Here is a 17088-nt window from a genome sequence, read left to right on the forward strand (position 1 = left end):
ATAATGTTGGTTGAGAAAGGGTTGAGTGGACGAGGAACGAAAGGGTATGAGGAAGATGTAGATTGCAAAGAAAGGGTATGGTTGAGAGAGCTGAAGAACGTGTGCTGAAATGTTTGGGACTTAAAGAGAGGATGAGTGAAGAGAGGTTGACAAAAATGGCACGTCCGTGAGATGTGGAAGGAAATAAGGGGGAGACCAAACTGGAGATGGAAGGATGGAGTGAAAAAAAGAGACAAAAAATAGTCTGAGTGTTCGGGGCTTGAACATACGTGAAGTTGTATGAATTGGAGCGAGGTGTTATAGAAGGGGCGACGTGCTGGCAATGGACTGAATCACGGCACAAGAAGCAGTTTAAAGGAAACCACGAAAAGGTCTGTGGGGCCTGATGGTGGATGGAGCCTTCTGATCTTTGTGTGTTAATACTTGAAAGCTAAAGAGTGAAAGTGAGCGAATGAGGCCATTTCTTTGTTTCTGGCGCTACCTCGTTAACCCTGGAGACTGTAAAACTCCTTCCCCGCACCCTACCAATAGATAAACCACAAGCACAGCACCGTTGATGACCGATGAATACACTGTATTACACTGTAGTAGACCGATGAATACACTGTGTTACACTGTAGTAGACCGATGAATACACTGTGTTACACTGTAGTAGGCCGATGAATACACTGTGTTACACTGTAGTAGACCGATGAATACACTGTGTTACACTGTAGTGGTACACCTTCACACCTGTACAGCTTCTTTTAAAAGAATGTTCCAAACGACCACTTTAGGAAAAAAAAATCCTGCGTCGGGTATTTTCTAAATCCAGTTACGTACATTAATCGTCTGGCTGCAGCAGGGTAAGGTGGGCGCGCTTAGGATTAAGCTACAGCTTCGCCCCAAGACGAAAAGGTAACATTGCAATTGTGATCAGTCGCTTGAAGCAAAGCTGGATCATCGCAGAGGGACGCATAACTTGCTCCCAAAGAAGTCCCTCAGGGTTGTATAATAACAATGATAATAATAATGATAATAATAATAATAATAATAATAATAATAATAATAATAATAATAATAATGATAATAATGATGATAATAATAATAATACATATGGTACTAGCGACGAGTGCTACAGACGAACATATCTGGCGGTAAATCTCCACACGCTGACCCGACCCCTTGCCACACAGCTGTGCCCTGACAACAGGTGACCTTACCCTTCCCCCATCCCTGAAACACCCCTCCCTCACTCCTCCTCCTCCTCAGCACACCTGTACACCTGTCACTCCCACGAAACGCCTCACTCGACCACGATTCTGTTGCCCTTCAAAATCCATGTTGTATTACTCTGGTCAAGAGAGAAATAAAAAGAACATGTGCATATCTTAGTTTCTAATAGAATCAAAATCGAAAAAAAGAGACTAGAAATACATTGTCAAGTAAAAGTTAACACATTCAAAGGTCATATATATTATGTCTTGTCCTTGTCCTCCTTGCTAGTAAAAAAGAATCGAAAATTTATTTTTTTTCCCCTCCTGTTGTCGAAGACTGAGCCGTGGGCAGCGGTCGGGAGGCGTTGATGAGTCAGAGCACAGGTAACCAACCGCCCGTAGCCACCATCTCAACCCCTCCCCCCCTTACACACACACACACACACACACACACACACACACCCTTCCAGTCGCCAGCCAGCCAGCCACCGACACCTTCACCCCCCCCCCCCCCCCCCAACAACCGCCTTCGTCACCAACACTCCCACAATGAGCCCTTTACAGCGACCTCCTCCAACACCTCCACCACTAACACTCCAACAGTAAATGTTACAGGGGAACCATACTCCACCACCCCCCCTCCCCAACACATCTCCACCACTTCCATAAGACACATCACAATGACCTCCTCCAACACCTTGATCACCAACACTCCGAAACCGACGTTACATCGACCTTCCTAACCGCCTTCATCAAGCCACCGGGCGCCACCAGTCACCCTCCTCTCCACCACCAGCACGACAACGAACTCTCCAGCAATCATCTCCCTCCATCACCACCACGGCAACGAACTCTCCAGCAATCATCTCCCTCCATCACCACCACGGCAACGAACTCTCCAGCAATCATCTCCCTCCATCACCACCACAACACTGTGGCAGAGATCGCCACTCCAACCGTCTCCACTACGACTGTTACAACCGCCACCACAACTACGAGTTACAACCGCCACCACAACTACGAGTTACAACCACGACTACAACTGTTACAACCACAACTACGAATGTTACAACCACCACTACAACTACGACTGCTACAACCGTCACTACAACTACGACTGTTACAACCACCACTACAACTACGACTGTTACAACCTTAAACGACTCCAAACCATCATCACTACGGCAACCAATTTATCATTATGACTGATATGATTAACCCAAAAAATAAATCACATCTTACAACCACTAAATCACTTCTTATAACAACTGCCTAACCTATTACAGCAATTTATCATTATCATCAACAATGTAATGTTAAAATCATACCTATTATCATTAATATCATCCAGTGTGTGTGTGTGTGTGTGTGTGTGTGTGTGTGTGTGTGATAATCTTTTTACTGATATCTGAGGTCTCTGCCAGGTCACTGGGGTATTCAAACGACTACACGGGGAATCAAACAATAACAAACCACAGTGGGGGCCCTAACGAGGCTGTTTGCCATATCAGAAGAGACCAGAGACTCTGATTGGTCGAACAGGTCGTGGCATACGGAAGCAACACCTCCCTCACCCACCACCACCACCAGTGTGGTGGAGGAGACAGCTAACCGACCGAAGTCGTCAGGTCCCCCCAAACCCCCGTTTTCTTTATATAATGAAACTGTATACAGTGAGGCGTCCCACAAGGCTCTCTCTCTCTCTCTCTCTCTCTCTCTCTCTCTCTCTCTCTCTCTCTCTCTACTCTGTGACCTCCCCCCCAGACGATACCCCTCCGCGCTGGGTTGGCCCATGATAACAAACGCCCAAGAGATGGCATTCACAAAGTTCGACGGTGCTAAAAGGAACAGGAGGAGGAGGAGGAGACGGCATGCATGCATGCATATATACGAAGAGGAGATCCGAGGGTATCATGGAGGGGAGAAAATAATGATAATTGATAAAGCATTCAATCCTTTAATGACAGAAAACCGGATTCTGTTATGACTCAGTCAGTGATGGCGTTTTTATTCACAGAAATCTTCTACGTCACACACACACTATATATATATATATATATATATATATATATATATATATATATATATATATATATATATATATATATTCCTATGAGTCTACGGGGAAAATGAAATACGATAAGTTCCCAAGTGCACTTTCGTGTAATAATCACATCTTCAGGGGAGAGACATAAGGGAGAAATATAATAGTCAGTTGATATACATCGAAGAGACGAAGCTAGGAATGTGAAGACGCAAGTTGATATTCCTTTCTTTGTCAGGGCAAACCTGGTCTCCTCTTTGAAAATTTTGAGTTTACAACGACCCCCTCAGAGTCTCCACCACACACTACACCACCTTCCACACACTCTCTCCTCCACCACTCTCCACCACGATCTCCAACGCCCTACATCAGTCTCAATTACATTCTCTCCGCCAGAATCTCTACCACACAGTTTTAACCTAGAGTCACCACCAACACCACCACCACCCATCCTCTCCAACACAGTCTCCACCACCGATGTTGGATGCCCTCCCTCTCTCTCCCCCAGCAGCGTGACTTCCATGAGCCTCTCCTCCATCATACTTCCCTCCATCATCATTCATTCCCTGTCTTAGAGAGACACGACCCCCATCCCCTCCCCGCAAACACCTCCCTTCCTTCTCCCCCTCTCCCACATCACCCCCTTAGCCCTAAACCTCCCTCTCACACGAACTCTCTCCCGCAGCTTCCCTCCCCTCCCCCCTCCATCACCACCGCGGCCGTAGTCACTATCACCTCCCACCCCTTCCCCCTAAAACCACCCCATCACCGCCGCTACTCTAGCATTATCCATCATCCCATCAATGTTATCACCATCCCATCCCCACCATCATACACACCCCCATCCCAACCCCACGATCACCATCAGTGACACCATCACCATCACCATCATCATCATCATCACTCCTTGCCATCGTGAACACCTTCGCCACCATCACCAAATCCTTCCACAAACCAGGGCCAGCCGGAAGGAAGGAGATGTTACCCAAGGGAAATGGGTTGTCGGCCTTCGAGTCCAGGGGGACAAGCAACCATACCCATCACTATTGCTGTCCCTCAGGGAGACTCAACATCACAGTCTTCCACAATCTCACAACATAATGCCAAGTCCTCATTCATAATCTATTCATTCCTCTGAATTCATTGACAAAGCTTATCTCTCATAATTTAATCTTGGTATCTAATCTAATTACATTTCTTAAAGAACGTATCGAAATATCTTCTTATCTGTTTATCTCGATATATTTCCGATTATCAAGAGGTCTAAGCAGTGGGCGCTTGACCATTCTCTCCCGAACCTTGCAAGCCACACCCTGTCGACCACACCCTCCACAGCTGGACGAAGCACTCCGTCTGTCTCCGCTGTCGAACCCCCCAGCAAAGACCCCATGCCTCTGGGGGCTGTGTTCATCACGGCAAACTCTGTTCCACTGTGTTAAAGGAACACTGCCTTAGCTCTATATGTCCGTGTTACACGTGGGTTTTATTAATCCTATTACGCCCTTTGATTACATTTAATATAATCACCTTCACAGCATAGAAATAAATATAGAAATTACCGAGCGACCTATCCAGCATCATACAGACACCATCAACACAAATATGTTGTACCCATTATCACCCATTACACCACACCCCCACGTACAAAAAGTCAGGGAGGAATGGCCCAGTTCACCCCATAATCAGGGAGGAATGGCCTATTTCACCCCGTAATCAGGGAGGAACTCAAAGCGAATTAAAAACAAAATTTGTTCAGGATTGCGATCGCACCGCCTTCAGCTACACCCTCAGTAACCCTCTCTTCGCGCCGTTGTTATCCCCCTTCGCCATATCTATTGCAACGTCTATCGATGTCAAACTATACCTCCGGTGATAACATATCCGTGATCTCTCAATGTGACTTGCATTCATCCTCTAAATTACAGATAACTACCCTCTAGTAATGGGGTTCGAACCCTTTGTTGTGGGTGTTTTAAACCCCTTCCCCATTAGTATTTTCCCGATAATGTTCGATTAGGTTGACTTTCCCCTACAGTCGAAGGGAAAAAAAAAATTTCCCCCCCTTCCATGTCATATAAAATTCCCCTCCAGGTCCTGATAGTTAATATCCCCCTTACCCACCCACCCACCCACCCCATCGTAACAAGGTTTTCGCCCAGTTTGGTAAAAAAAAAATGCCACCCTAAGGCCGTGTTCAATGACGTTTCCTCCCTCCAAGCCTAATGACCAATCTTTAACCTGTCCGTTTGCGTCTCATTAACCTTTTTAATCAACCCTCCTTCGTCCAGGTGAGGCAAACGGTACAGGAGATCAGGTAAGTAACTGGTGTTCATAAACCACGTTGCTACGTCACCCTCCCTCATCAACGCAAGGTGACGGAGGAAGTATAGGTGTGGGGTGGGGTAGTGTCGTTGCAATTCACGTTAAGCGTCGTAACGAGGGGGGTGAGGGAGGGGAAAGAAAGGAGGTCTTGTATGTTCACCATTATCACACACACACACACACACACACACAACACCCCACGCCCTGTGGGAAGATGAGGTGATGAACATGACGAGTGATGAACTGCTCTTGGGAACGACAGAGTGTGGCGGACGCCAACCCAGGCCTCATACACAACCCTCAACTGCAGCCCTATCACCACCACCACCACCATCACCACTACCACCACCACCATCACCACCATCACCACCATCACCACCATCAAACCCAGGGGAGGAGAAGGCCGTCCGTCCGTCGCTGGACGAGGAATAACGCAGGCGAACTGGAAGATCAGGTAACACCTCAGTCCTGGACAATGATGAGGTGGTGGGGAGGCACTGGACGACATGGGAGGAGGGTCACGGCCCCTATGTGCTGAGTACATTACGACTCCTACACACACACCCCCACCTGAGAGAGGCAGGGAGGAATCCAACCCCACAATAAATCCAACAAAGTTAAGTGTATAAATACCTTTATCAGCCTTATTGATTAAGGTTTATATAATTATTGTGTGTGTGTGTGTGTGTGTGTGTGTGTGTGTGTGTGTGTGTGTATGCGCGCGCGCCCCAACCCTCACTGTCACCAACGAAGATTTGTGAATAATAATAACAATGATGAATATGGGGAAAGGTGAAATCCATTTTCTTTTTGGCTACTGCGGGAACCCTGTGTGTGGGTCACAGTCCATTCCTCCTCCCTCGGTAATCCTGCGCCTACCTAAGCCCTAGGGACACTTCCTGGGTCACAGCCGAGGATTAGCTTAGCGGCTGCGCTAGTGTGGTAGGTGTGGTGGTGGTGGTGCGTCAGGTGTGTGTGTGTGTGTACGGCGGCAGGTGTGATACGGTCCCTCACATTACCTCCGGGACAACGGTGATGTGGCGCGGGAGGGAGGGAGGAGGTGGTTACGGACAGCCAGCCTCGCACAACGAACCGAAGCTGGCAGTATCCATCGCAAATCTATCACTCTTCTTCCTCAGACCACATCGCCTCGCTGCTCCAGCCTCAAGACACATATCCCTCTCGACCCCCTCCATAACACCCACAGTCTAGAGATCGAAAGCTCCCCCCCCCCCTTTTTTTTTCGATCGTCGACATTAGAGGGGAAACAACCAAGACACCCATGCGCGAGCCATCAAATGACCTTGCTGGAGGTCATGCGGGGTTACGGGAGCCACCCAGCAGGTGATAATGGGTGTCGAATGTCCCCTCCATGGGAGCGTAGGCCCCCAGGGGACGGAGTGCTTCCACGCACTTTGGGGCGCGTCCCTAAAAATAAATCGGAGGTTGAAGCACTCGAAGGCAAATGTGTACGGTGTACGTTTTCTCGAAGGGGTATACATACGAGTGAAACAACACACACACACACACACACACACACACACACACACACACACACACACACACAGAGTCATGGGCATATAAGACGACGGAGACGAAACATAAACCTCCCTAACAAGAAGGCGTAACATGACAACACCATGAAGACCTGCTAATTGACACTCGAGGGTGAAGGACAAGTGGGGGTGGCACGATGGAGGAGGAGGATGGTGGGTGTCATGGTGATACGACGAAGGGGTGGTGGGCCGCAGGACGGCGAGGTGAGGAGGTGGTAAATGGGTGGCAGGGTGGCACGACGAAGGAGCGACAGGTGCCAGGGTGGCTTAACTAAGGACTGGTGGGTGGTAGTGTGGTACAACGAAGAGGTGGTGGGAGTGGCAGCGTGGCAGGAGGAACGGGTGGTGGATGACAGGGTGGTTCGACGACGAGGTGGCGGGGCGGCACGCAGAGAGGGCGGTGGTGTGTGGCAAGGTGGCATGAGGAAGGGAGGTGTTAACTGTTGCCTTCTTTACGGCTGCCCCAGTGACCCGCAGTACACAATGACCGCCCTCAGGAGACGCAGGAGGTGGAGGGAGGGAGAGAGGGACATCAGCGATGGGAGAAGTGAAGGTAGTGTGAGGGAGGAGCGAGTCCCAATATGGGGGACTCCCACCGCCACAACCCCGTAGGCCTACAATCCCGAGATGGGGAGCGGCCTTATGCCTACCTCATCCCTCCGCCACTGACCCCACAATCCCAAGCTGTCCCGAAGTGTCAGGACGATGGGGTTCACCCACCCTAATATCCCCCACTCCACTCCAACCCCAAACCCGTACTTCTAGAGTGCGCCTAGGCTCCCACACCCACCACACCGTCCCATCTTCGCAGTCCCAGGATGGGTGGGTTCTCATCGCAAATTCCAATACCTCTCGAGTCCCAACATAAGAAGGAGGGAGGACGGGTCTGTCTCTCCACACCATCTATTCCCTCCCGTATCCGCGCCGTTGCGAGATGTTCAATGAGGAGGCTCCCTATTACGCGCTATATATCTCCCCCGACCCTACTACCACCGCATTCCTCAGCTACCCTCAATTTCGACCTCCCACTCCCGGCCAGAGGAGGGAATAAAACCCTCCCGCCTACATCCTCCATTCAGGAATCCACTGCCTCCTTCCCCCAATCCTCACATCTTGAACAACCTCCCTCCCTCACTCCCTCTGCCCTCAGCACCAATCCTCACGTACACAACCCGCCTTGCGTGTAATCCCCCACAAACTATGCTCCCTTCTGTAACCGGAGTTACATTGAAATGGAACCACCGCCTCAAAGCTAGAGGCTTATGGTCCATACAGGCACCTCATAATCCATGTGTTGAAGACGCACAGCCCCCACACTCCTCCTTTAAACTCTCCCTGCATGGGCCATGGGGCTCCGGACACCCCCCAAGACCCGTAGCTCCTTCAGGAGTGCGGCGCACCCCCTACCCATCGTTCTCAGCCCCCTCCCAAGCCCCCCCGTCTCAAGGAAAGGCGAGGCTCCTCACACCTCCAGAACTTCCCACTCTCACACACACACACACACATTTTCCCAATTGTAATAATAATAATAATAATAATAATAATAATAATAATAATAATAATAATAATAATAATAATAACGATTAGCAGTTTCCCGATTGTAGGAGAAAGCGCCTGGAACAGAAGAACGGCGTGCGTACTTTGAAATGATACACTAAAGTTTACCCAAATAAAACAACCCAATCCTAAGTACAACCCTCCATCTCCCCCACCTCAACTGCATCCACTTTGGGGCAGCCACCACCCACCCCGCTGAAGAGGGGGAGGGAAGTGAGGGGGAGGCGGAGGGGATTCTCTGATAACCCCAAGGTGAGGCACAGTGTTGGCAAAGAGCCTGCCACTCACGTACTCATGAATGACCTCCATTCCTTCCCACCCAAATCATAACCGACCTACTTTAGTCACCCTTACTGAATTTCTATACCGTTTTCTCTCATTGGTTTGTTTACTTTTTTTCATATCGCTGTAATATACATTCTTAAATCATCAAACTATTCTCAAACGCTCTGTGTATTGGACAGTAATGGAATACTTAGTTTATGAGTCATTTTTCAGCATGGACATGACACGAAAGCTCAAAGTATTCATATATCCTAATGCATAAAAACTGTATGTGAACCATTCCGTAACCATTCATAAAATTTATTAGTGTGTTACATACGACACAGTGTTATATACATGTTGTGTTACGTAGGACGTAACGTATTATATAACTGTTACATACGACATAATTAGTGTTACATACATAATCAATGTGTTACATACGACCAAGAGTGTTACATACATATTGTGTTACGTAGAACATAATTGGTGTTATATAATTGTTACATACATGATTAGTGTTACAAATATAACTACTGTGCTACATACGACATAGTAGGTGTTACAAACGTTGTGTTACGGAGAACATATCTGGAGTCATATAACTGTTACATACATGATTAGTGTTACATATATAGCTATTGTGCTACATACGACATAGTGGGTGTTACAAACACCTTTGACGGAACGACCCTCGACTACGATGGCCTAACCTTTGACCTGACCCCTTCGGGAGTTGTTAGGTCACAGGTCACGCCATCATACCAATAAGGGTCGTAACGTCGTATTCATGGCATTGTTACCTTATGCTGCAGGTAACATTTCAAAACGAGTTACATACAAAGACCACACAGAACCCGGAGCCAGACCACAGAGACCCGGGAGCCAGACCACACAGAACCCGGAGCCAGACCACAGAGACCCGGGAGCCAGACCACACAGACCCGGGAGCCAGACCACACAGACTCCGGGAGCCAGACCACACAGACCCCGGAAGCCAAACCACACAGACAGACCCCAGGTCTAAAAGCGAGGTGATCTGGCCCGAAGAGTAATTGGAAAAATAGTTATGATGATAACGAGAGAGAGAGAGAGAGAGAGAGAGAGAGAGAGAGAGAGAGAGAGAGAGAGAGAGAGAGAGAGAGAGAGAGAGAGCCGCTGTGGTCTCAGCGTAACACTGTATGTTGATTTAATTGGGTGGCAGCGAGTAAATCAATCGTGGGCCTTATTAACATCCATCTCTTAAATTCACTTCTTAACAACACACACACACACACACACACACACACACCTAACGATGGCTGGCGTGTGTGTGTGTGTGTGTGTGTGTGTGTGTGTTTGCGTGCGCGCGTGTTCGTGCAGCTTCATACATCAGCGTGGAAAACAGGATCCTAATATACCCATATTATATATATATATATATATATATATATATATATATATATATATATATATATATATTTTTTTTTTTTTTTTTTTCATACTATCCGCCATTTCCCGCGACAGCGAGGTAGCGTTAAGAACAGAGGACTGGGCCTTTGAGGAAATATCCTCACCTGGCCCTCTTCTCTGTTCCTTCTTTTGGAAAAAAAAAAAAAAAAAAAATTCTGTCTTCAATGGCCCCAGAAGGTATTCGATCAGCTAATCTTATCTGAGTATTGTAGGAGCAATTAGGCCCTTAATTATTATCCCACCCGCCCGCCGCCACCCCACCTTCCCTCCCATATCAGTGGCAGATCGAGTTACTGCCACCTCCTTACTGATTCGTATCTAATAAGACCAAGAGTAAAGTACACGTCCGTGATGAGGAGTCAAAAAGACTCGCTAATCTTAAAACACTCGCTGATCTTCACTGAAAACACACGCTAATCTTTACTAAAAAAACACACGCCAAAGATTTACTAAAAACACTCGCTAATCTTTACTGAAAACACTCGCTAATCCTTACGGAAAACACTCGCTAATCCTTACGGAAAACACTCGCTAATCCTTACAGAAAACACTCGCTAATCCTTACGGAAAACACTCGCTAATCCTTACGGAAAACACTCGCTAATCCTTACGGAAAACACTCGCTAATCCTTACGGAAAACACTCGCTAATCCTTACAGAAAACACTCGCTAATCCTTACGGAAAACACTCGCTAATCCTTACAGAAAACACTCGCTAATCCTTACGGAAAACACTCGCTAATCCTTACGGAAAACACTCGCTAATCCTTACAGAAAACACTCGCTAATCCTTACGGAAAACACTCGCTAATCTTTACTGAAAACACTCGCTAATCCTTACGGAAAACACTCGCTAATCCTTACGGAAAACACTCGCTAATCCTTACGGAAAACACTCGCTAATCCTTACAGAAAACACTCGCTAATCCTTACAGAAAACACTCGCTAATCCTTACAGAAAACACTCGCTAATCCTTACGGAAAACACTCGCTAATCCTTACAGAAAACACTCACTAATCCTTACGGAAAACACTCGCTAATTTTTACAGAAAACACTCGCTAATCTTTACTAAAAACACTCGCTAATCTTTACCACTTCCAGAAACTCTGTATTCATCATTTTCCCACACAAGTCCCTTGTTGTAATAAGTGCTGTGCCCCCTCCTCCCCGCGCCCCTCCTTCCCCCACAACACCTGTGACAGGCAGCACCTGTGACAAAACACACACACACACACACACACACACCAAATATAGATAAACTACCTGATGCCTCACCCCCCTCCCCCCCCTCACTGTGACCCTGAATAAGGTGACGGCATCACTAGGGGTCAATATCCTACACTTCTGCTTCGTAAATACGACGATAAGGGAATATATTTATCCATAAGGATTATATTCATCACCTGGGGTGAAAAAGACCCAACTTTTCCGGGTCGGGTCGGGTCAGGTCACGTCAGGGGACACCTGTCGCTCCGGGGGGTCAAGTCAGACTAGAAATTGACCTACCTGGGTACCAGATGGTCGAAGTCGGGTCGACCAACGCAGACCCCTACGCCGCCCACGTACGCCAGGTGAAATCCAATCATCGTACTGCAAATGAAGAAAAAAATATATATATATATATATATATATATATATATATATATATATATATATATATATATATATATATATATATATCACCCCAGTAACTCCCCCTCCGGAAACCTATATCTCCAAAGCATCAAAATTCATATTAAGGTCATCTCTATGTCAACAACCCACAGCGGTACGACTCATAACCCACAACACATGCAGGTGTATAACATCACTGAGGGGCTTGTACTAACTGGCAAACAAGGTCTTTATTCATAACCTCCCAGCTGAATATTTTCTTGTGTAAAGTTTACATCAATTTGAACACCCTCCATCATAAATCGTGAATATTAAAGTTTCTTTTTTGTAATCTGTGATGTTCTAGAACTCCTTTTAAAGACTTATTACCTTGTCCTTGGTCGTGGAGTTCTCTGCTCAAAAACTGCTGTCCGCCCTTCGTCGAAAACACAGAAGCAGCAAAGGAAAATTATTAGAAATAGGATGTCCCTTATCACCTCGTTTTCTATGCACCATTTTCTCCTTACCTCGTAAACCTAATATTTCGCATCACTGGTTTATAATCTTCAGTAGGCATCTTTTTCATCCCCAGTGCACTACCACAACACCTTTTTCAGTCTATTTGTTTCCCATTTTTTATAATAAAGCATCGTCAAGGGTACTTGGGAAAAAATCATAAACAATTATTCTAATTTTTCTCCTCGAATATCATTCACATTTCCTTAGTTTTTGGACAGTGGACTCTTCCCACTCCCTCCCTCCAACCCCTTCACATCAACCCCTTCATTTCCCCCTTTCCCCTGACAATATACCCTCACCGCTCACCACCATTCCCCAGTCATCTACTCCCATCACCCCTCCAACATTCTAGTTACTACCCAATCCATAGCTCCTCCCACATTCCTCCTACCATCATTAATAGCCCCTCCAACATTCTCTCCACGACCCTAATATCAATCCATCTCCTATTATTCCTCCCTTCCGTAAACCTTCTAACAACCCCTGCTACCCCATCCATAGACCCTTCCATATAACCCCTTTTGCTACCCCCATCCATAGACCCTTCCATAACCCCGTTCCTAACCCCATCCAAAGACCCTCCTAAGTTCCCCATACTAACCCATCCATAACTCCTCCCACCCATCATATCCCTCCCATCTCATCCTTGGAGTACCCCCCCCCCCCCCGCCTACCCGCCTACTGCGCCCCTCACGCCAAAACAAACAAGTAAACATATAAGACGTCTGGTATCCTCACTACCACCTCCACCCACCCCACCCCACAACCCTCCAAGTCCCACCAGTACCGCCAGTTGCTTGCGCCTCTTGACCCCACCCCACCTACCCCATCATGGCCGCTAAAGGACCAGCCAAGGACACGGGGTACGCATCCATGAACACCAATTCAGTCCAGAAATCCATATTTCTTCTTTCTTTGCAGAGGAGGCTGCTGAGAACACCCTGACATATAGAAGTTCATGCTCTCAGTTCATCCCCCGCTCAGCTTTAGTGAGACAGATGGAACGTGTGAGCAAGATGCTTGAGAACAAGCGTAACTTTAAAAGAAATTTTTCACGAAAGATGTAAAAGTTAATGTTTTCGACGTAAGTGCTTTAGAGCCAACAACATAGTCGTTGTCAAACGTAGTTTCCCCTGTCTTTTGGAGGGAAATACAAGCATTGATCAACTTTAGGGCCATCTCTCTGGTGCGAATATATATCCCTCGCCTCCCTTTAAGTAATAATCAACTGAAGCAGTTGCTAAAAATCTCTAAGTAGCTGATCCATAACATCGCCCGGTACAATCCATCTGGCATCATCTAATGTCTATGGTACTCACCAGTCATGAACAGCAATACTAAAATCTAGTTATATGTCTCTACATGCATCATCTGTGAGTTCTGAAGAGAGTATCCAAATTTAAATCCCATTTATAATAGTATCTCTTACGGAAATGACAATCTTCTCTAATGCGTATACGTTTTCTTTGATAGTGAACTTGACGTATCGCATGCATTACTTACATCCATATCATACATGTTTGTCTAAATTCAGTGCACGCAGTACTCACTCATGATGTACCAAGAGGCTACTCAGTGTATCTCAGTTGTCGGACAGCTCCTCATACCTCCCATTGCTCACACCCGCATCAAAACAATCCCGTAAATCCCTTTGTTTTTCCCAGCGACTAAGGCCGTGTGAGAACTCACTTCAATTTTACGACCATTCCTTCTATTCCTTGTACCTTATTCACTTATCTCTATGTCCTTTTGCGTCTATCAATTTTCTCTACTTCTCAATCTTTGCATTACAATTTCTGAAGTCGTAGCCCGTATCTCTGTCATCACAAATCCATTCTTTTCGACCACATATAAGAAGAAATTTACCCAAATTTTCTCAGATATCTCAGCATAATGTCACTGGACATTTCAAACCTTCTACCTTTTCACATAACCTCAGCCCATCTAGCCACATCTTAAACCATGCACTCATTTTCATAACACCAGCCTCATAGTTCCATCTGACGATCAAAATGAACTCCCACCTTACATACATTAACCTCTTATAGTTTCTTCTCGCATCTTTCCCTTAGTGTCATTCAACTTCATCGAACAAATCCATTTCCAAATCCGTCCCTGTATTTGCCAGCATCACCCCTCTTTCCCTGCACCCTTCGTCACCAGGCCCCATGAACAGCATCATCCCAGACACTCTTTCAAACATCCCACAGCATCATCTACCACACCCTGTGGCACTTTTTGCCATCCCCGAGGCTCTCTTTACCACCATGAGGCACTCTTTATTACCCTGAGGCCACTCTTTACTAACCCCATGACTTACTTTTTTAGCCACCCCTGACACTCTTTACCACCCTTGGGCACTCATTACCATCCCTAGGCTTTCTTTACCACCCTTAGGCACTCATTACCATCCCTAGGCTCTCTTTACCACCCTTGGGCACTCATTACCATCCCTAGGCTCTCTTTACCACCCTTGGGCACTCATTACCATCCCTAGGCTCTCTTTACCACCCTTGGGCACTCATTATCATCCCTAGGCTCTCTTTACCACCCTTGGGCACTCATTACCATCCCTAGGCTTTCTTTACCACCCTTGGACACTCATTATCATCCCTAGGCTCTCTTTACCACCCTTGGGCACTCATTACCATCCCTAGGCTTTCTTTACCACCACTGGGCAGCCTTTTCACTATTCACAGGTTACCTGAGGTAGATCCGTCTCCGCGTGCTCTTTACATGGATTTCTCCAGACTTTAATGTTCATTATAAGGACTTCTTCAAACTGTAATGAAGTTAGATCATTTTGAGAAGTACCTTCAGCTGAAATTAAACTCTTCAAGTCTCCAGTAATGTGTGCGGATAATTTTGATAGCTTCAATGAATACTATACGCTAATCAAACGGGATGTCTCATGTATAATAAATCATGCATAATATACATATCAACTGATGTATTAAAAAATGTCTGTAAAGTTTATTGAGAAAGCCATCCTATAAGTAATGGCCGTTTGTTCCATTTCTAAAACAAAAATAAGAAAAAATATGGAATAAAAAAAAAAGGAGCTTTTACGTAAACAAACGCTTCCATCGTACGCACAGCTGCCCACTTAATCTACATAGACCAAGGACAGTGGAAAGCAGTCGATGCCTAATAAAAGATGCCCTTAATAAAAGATGCCCTTAATAAAAGATGCCTTTAATAGAGAAAGGCTATGATCACTTAACCACCTGTTTAGATATCTAATTCATCCTGAAAACAAACGCGAAACCATTCCTCTAGTCTGACCTCATTATGCAGATCAGGGTGGCAACATACAATCAAAGGCTGTATTGTCTCATTAGAATTAGTTAAACCCTATTCTTTACCCAAAGTTGTAGCTCTGACAACATTAGAGAAAGTTAAAAACATAGTTTGATGAATAAAATATCCTAAGCTTGTGTAACACGAAATAAAAGCTACGATTCCTTATGTTTGTGTGATAAGCACAATAGGCTTGCATCTTGCAGTGGGGTCAGCAATGCAATACAATGCAAATTACAATGCATTCGCTCGACCAGCATTTCGATGCTATTGCCGCAGTGCATTAAAATTAACACAGTAGTGTAACCCGCTAAGCCTGAAAGCATTACGACGGCACTACAGTACACGCTACATTTCGCTCGCTGTCTGCGCGTTTTTGGACGTTATTTCTGCAATATATGTTCGTAGCTCTAGTCTTGCTGGAGTATTTACATTATGTTCGTCTTCGTATTACGAAGCACAGTCATGGGAGTTAACGCTATCATACGCTGTCAACACATACGCTTCCTGATTTAGCTTTTGAAGTGATCAAAACACTAGGGCGGTATACCGGGTGGAAAGTTTTCATTTTTTTTTTGCTGTGCCATAACCTTAAGATAGGAAATTAATAGCAGAACATACACTGTAATATATGAAGGACATGGAAATTAACATGTAGCAAAATAAAACTATGGCTTCAGTCCCTACATTATATCACAATGTACAAAACGATTTATCCCCGAAGCAAGTTTGTTGCAACCATCAACATGAGTACAAACTATTATTCTAATATTCCAGAAAATGGTACCATATTATTCAAGTTACGGTGAGTTAGGAAACCTTGGCTATTTTTGTTGACTCTAACCTCACAAAATCTAATCTGACCCAGTCTTACTTCCTGTATACAAAGAAATGAAACTATTCTTAATATTCTAGAAGAAAAACCTTTGTACGAATCTCAAGGAACAACAATTTTTTTTGTACCGTTGGATAAACAATATGAAAAATAGAATGGAACAAGGAAATGCGATTACCAGAACCAGAACCAACACTGTGTCATTTTGTTTTCAATGATCACTACGGAAAGCTGAAGCGAAAAAAAAATATATATATTATATAATATATATCATATATCCCTGGGGATAGGGGAGAAAGAATACTTCCCACGTATTCCCTGCGTGTCGTAGAAGGCGACTAAAAGCGGAGGGAGCGGGGGGCTGGAAATCCTCCCCTCTCGTTTTTGGTTTTCCTGGGAAAAGAAGGAACAGAGGAGGGGGCTAAGTGAGGATGTTCCCTCAAAGGCT

The sequence above is a fragment of the Panulirus ornatus genome, chromosome 36, assembly GCF_036320965.1.
Source record: "Panulirus ornatus isolate Po-2019 chromosome 36, ASM3632096v1, whole genome shotgun sequence".
NCBI lineage: Eukaryota > Metazoa > Arthropoda > Malacostraca > Decapoda > Palinuridae > Panulirus > Panulirus ornatus.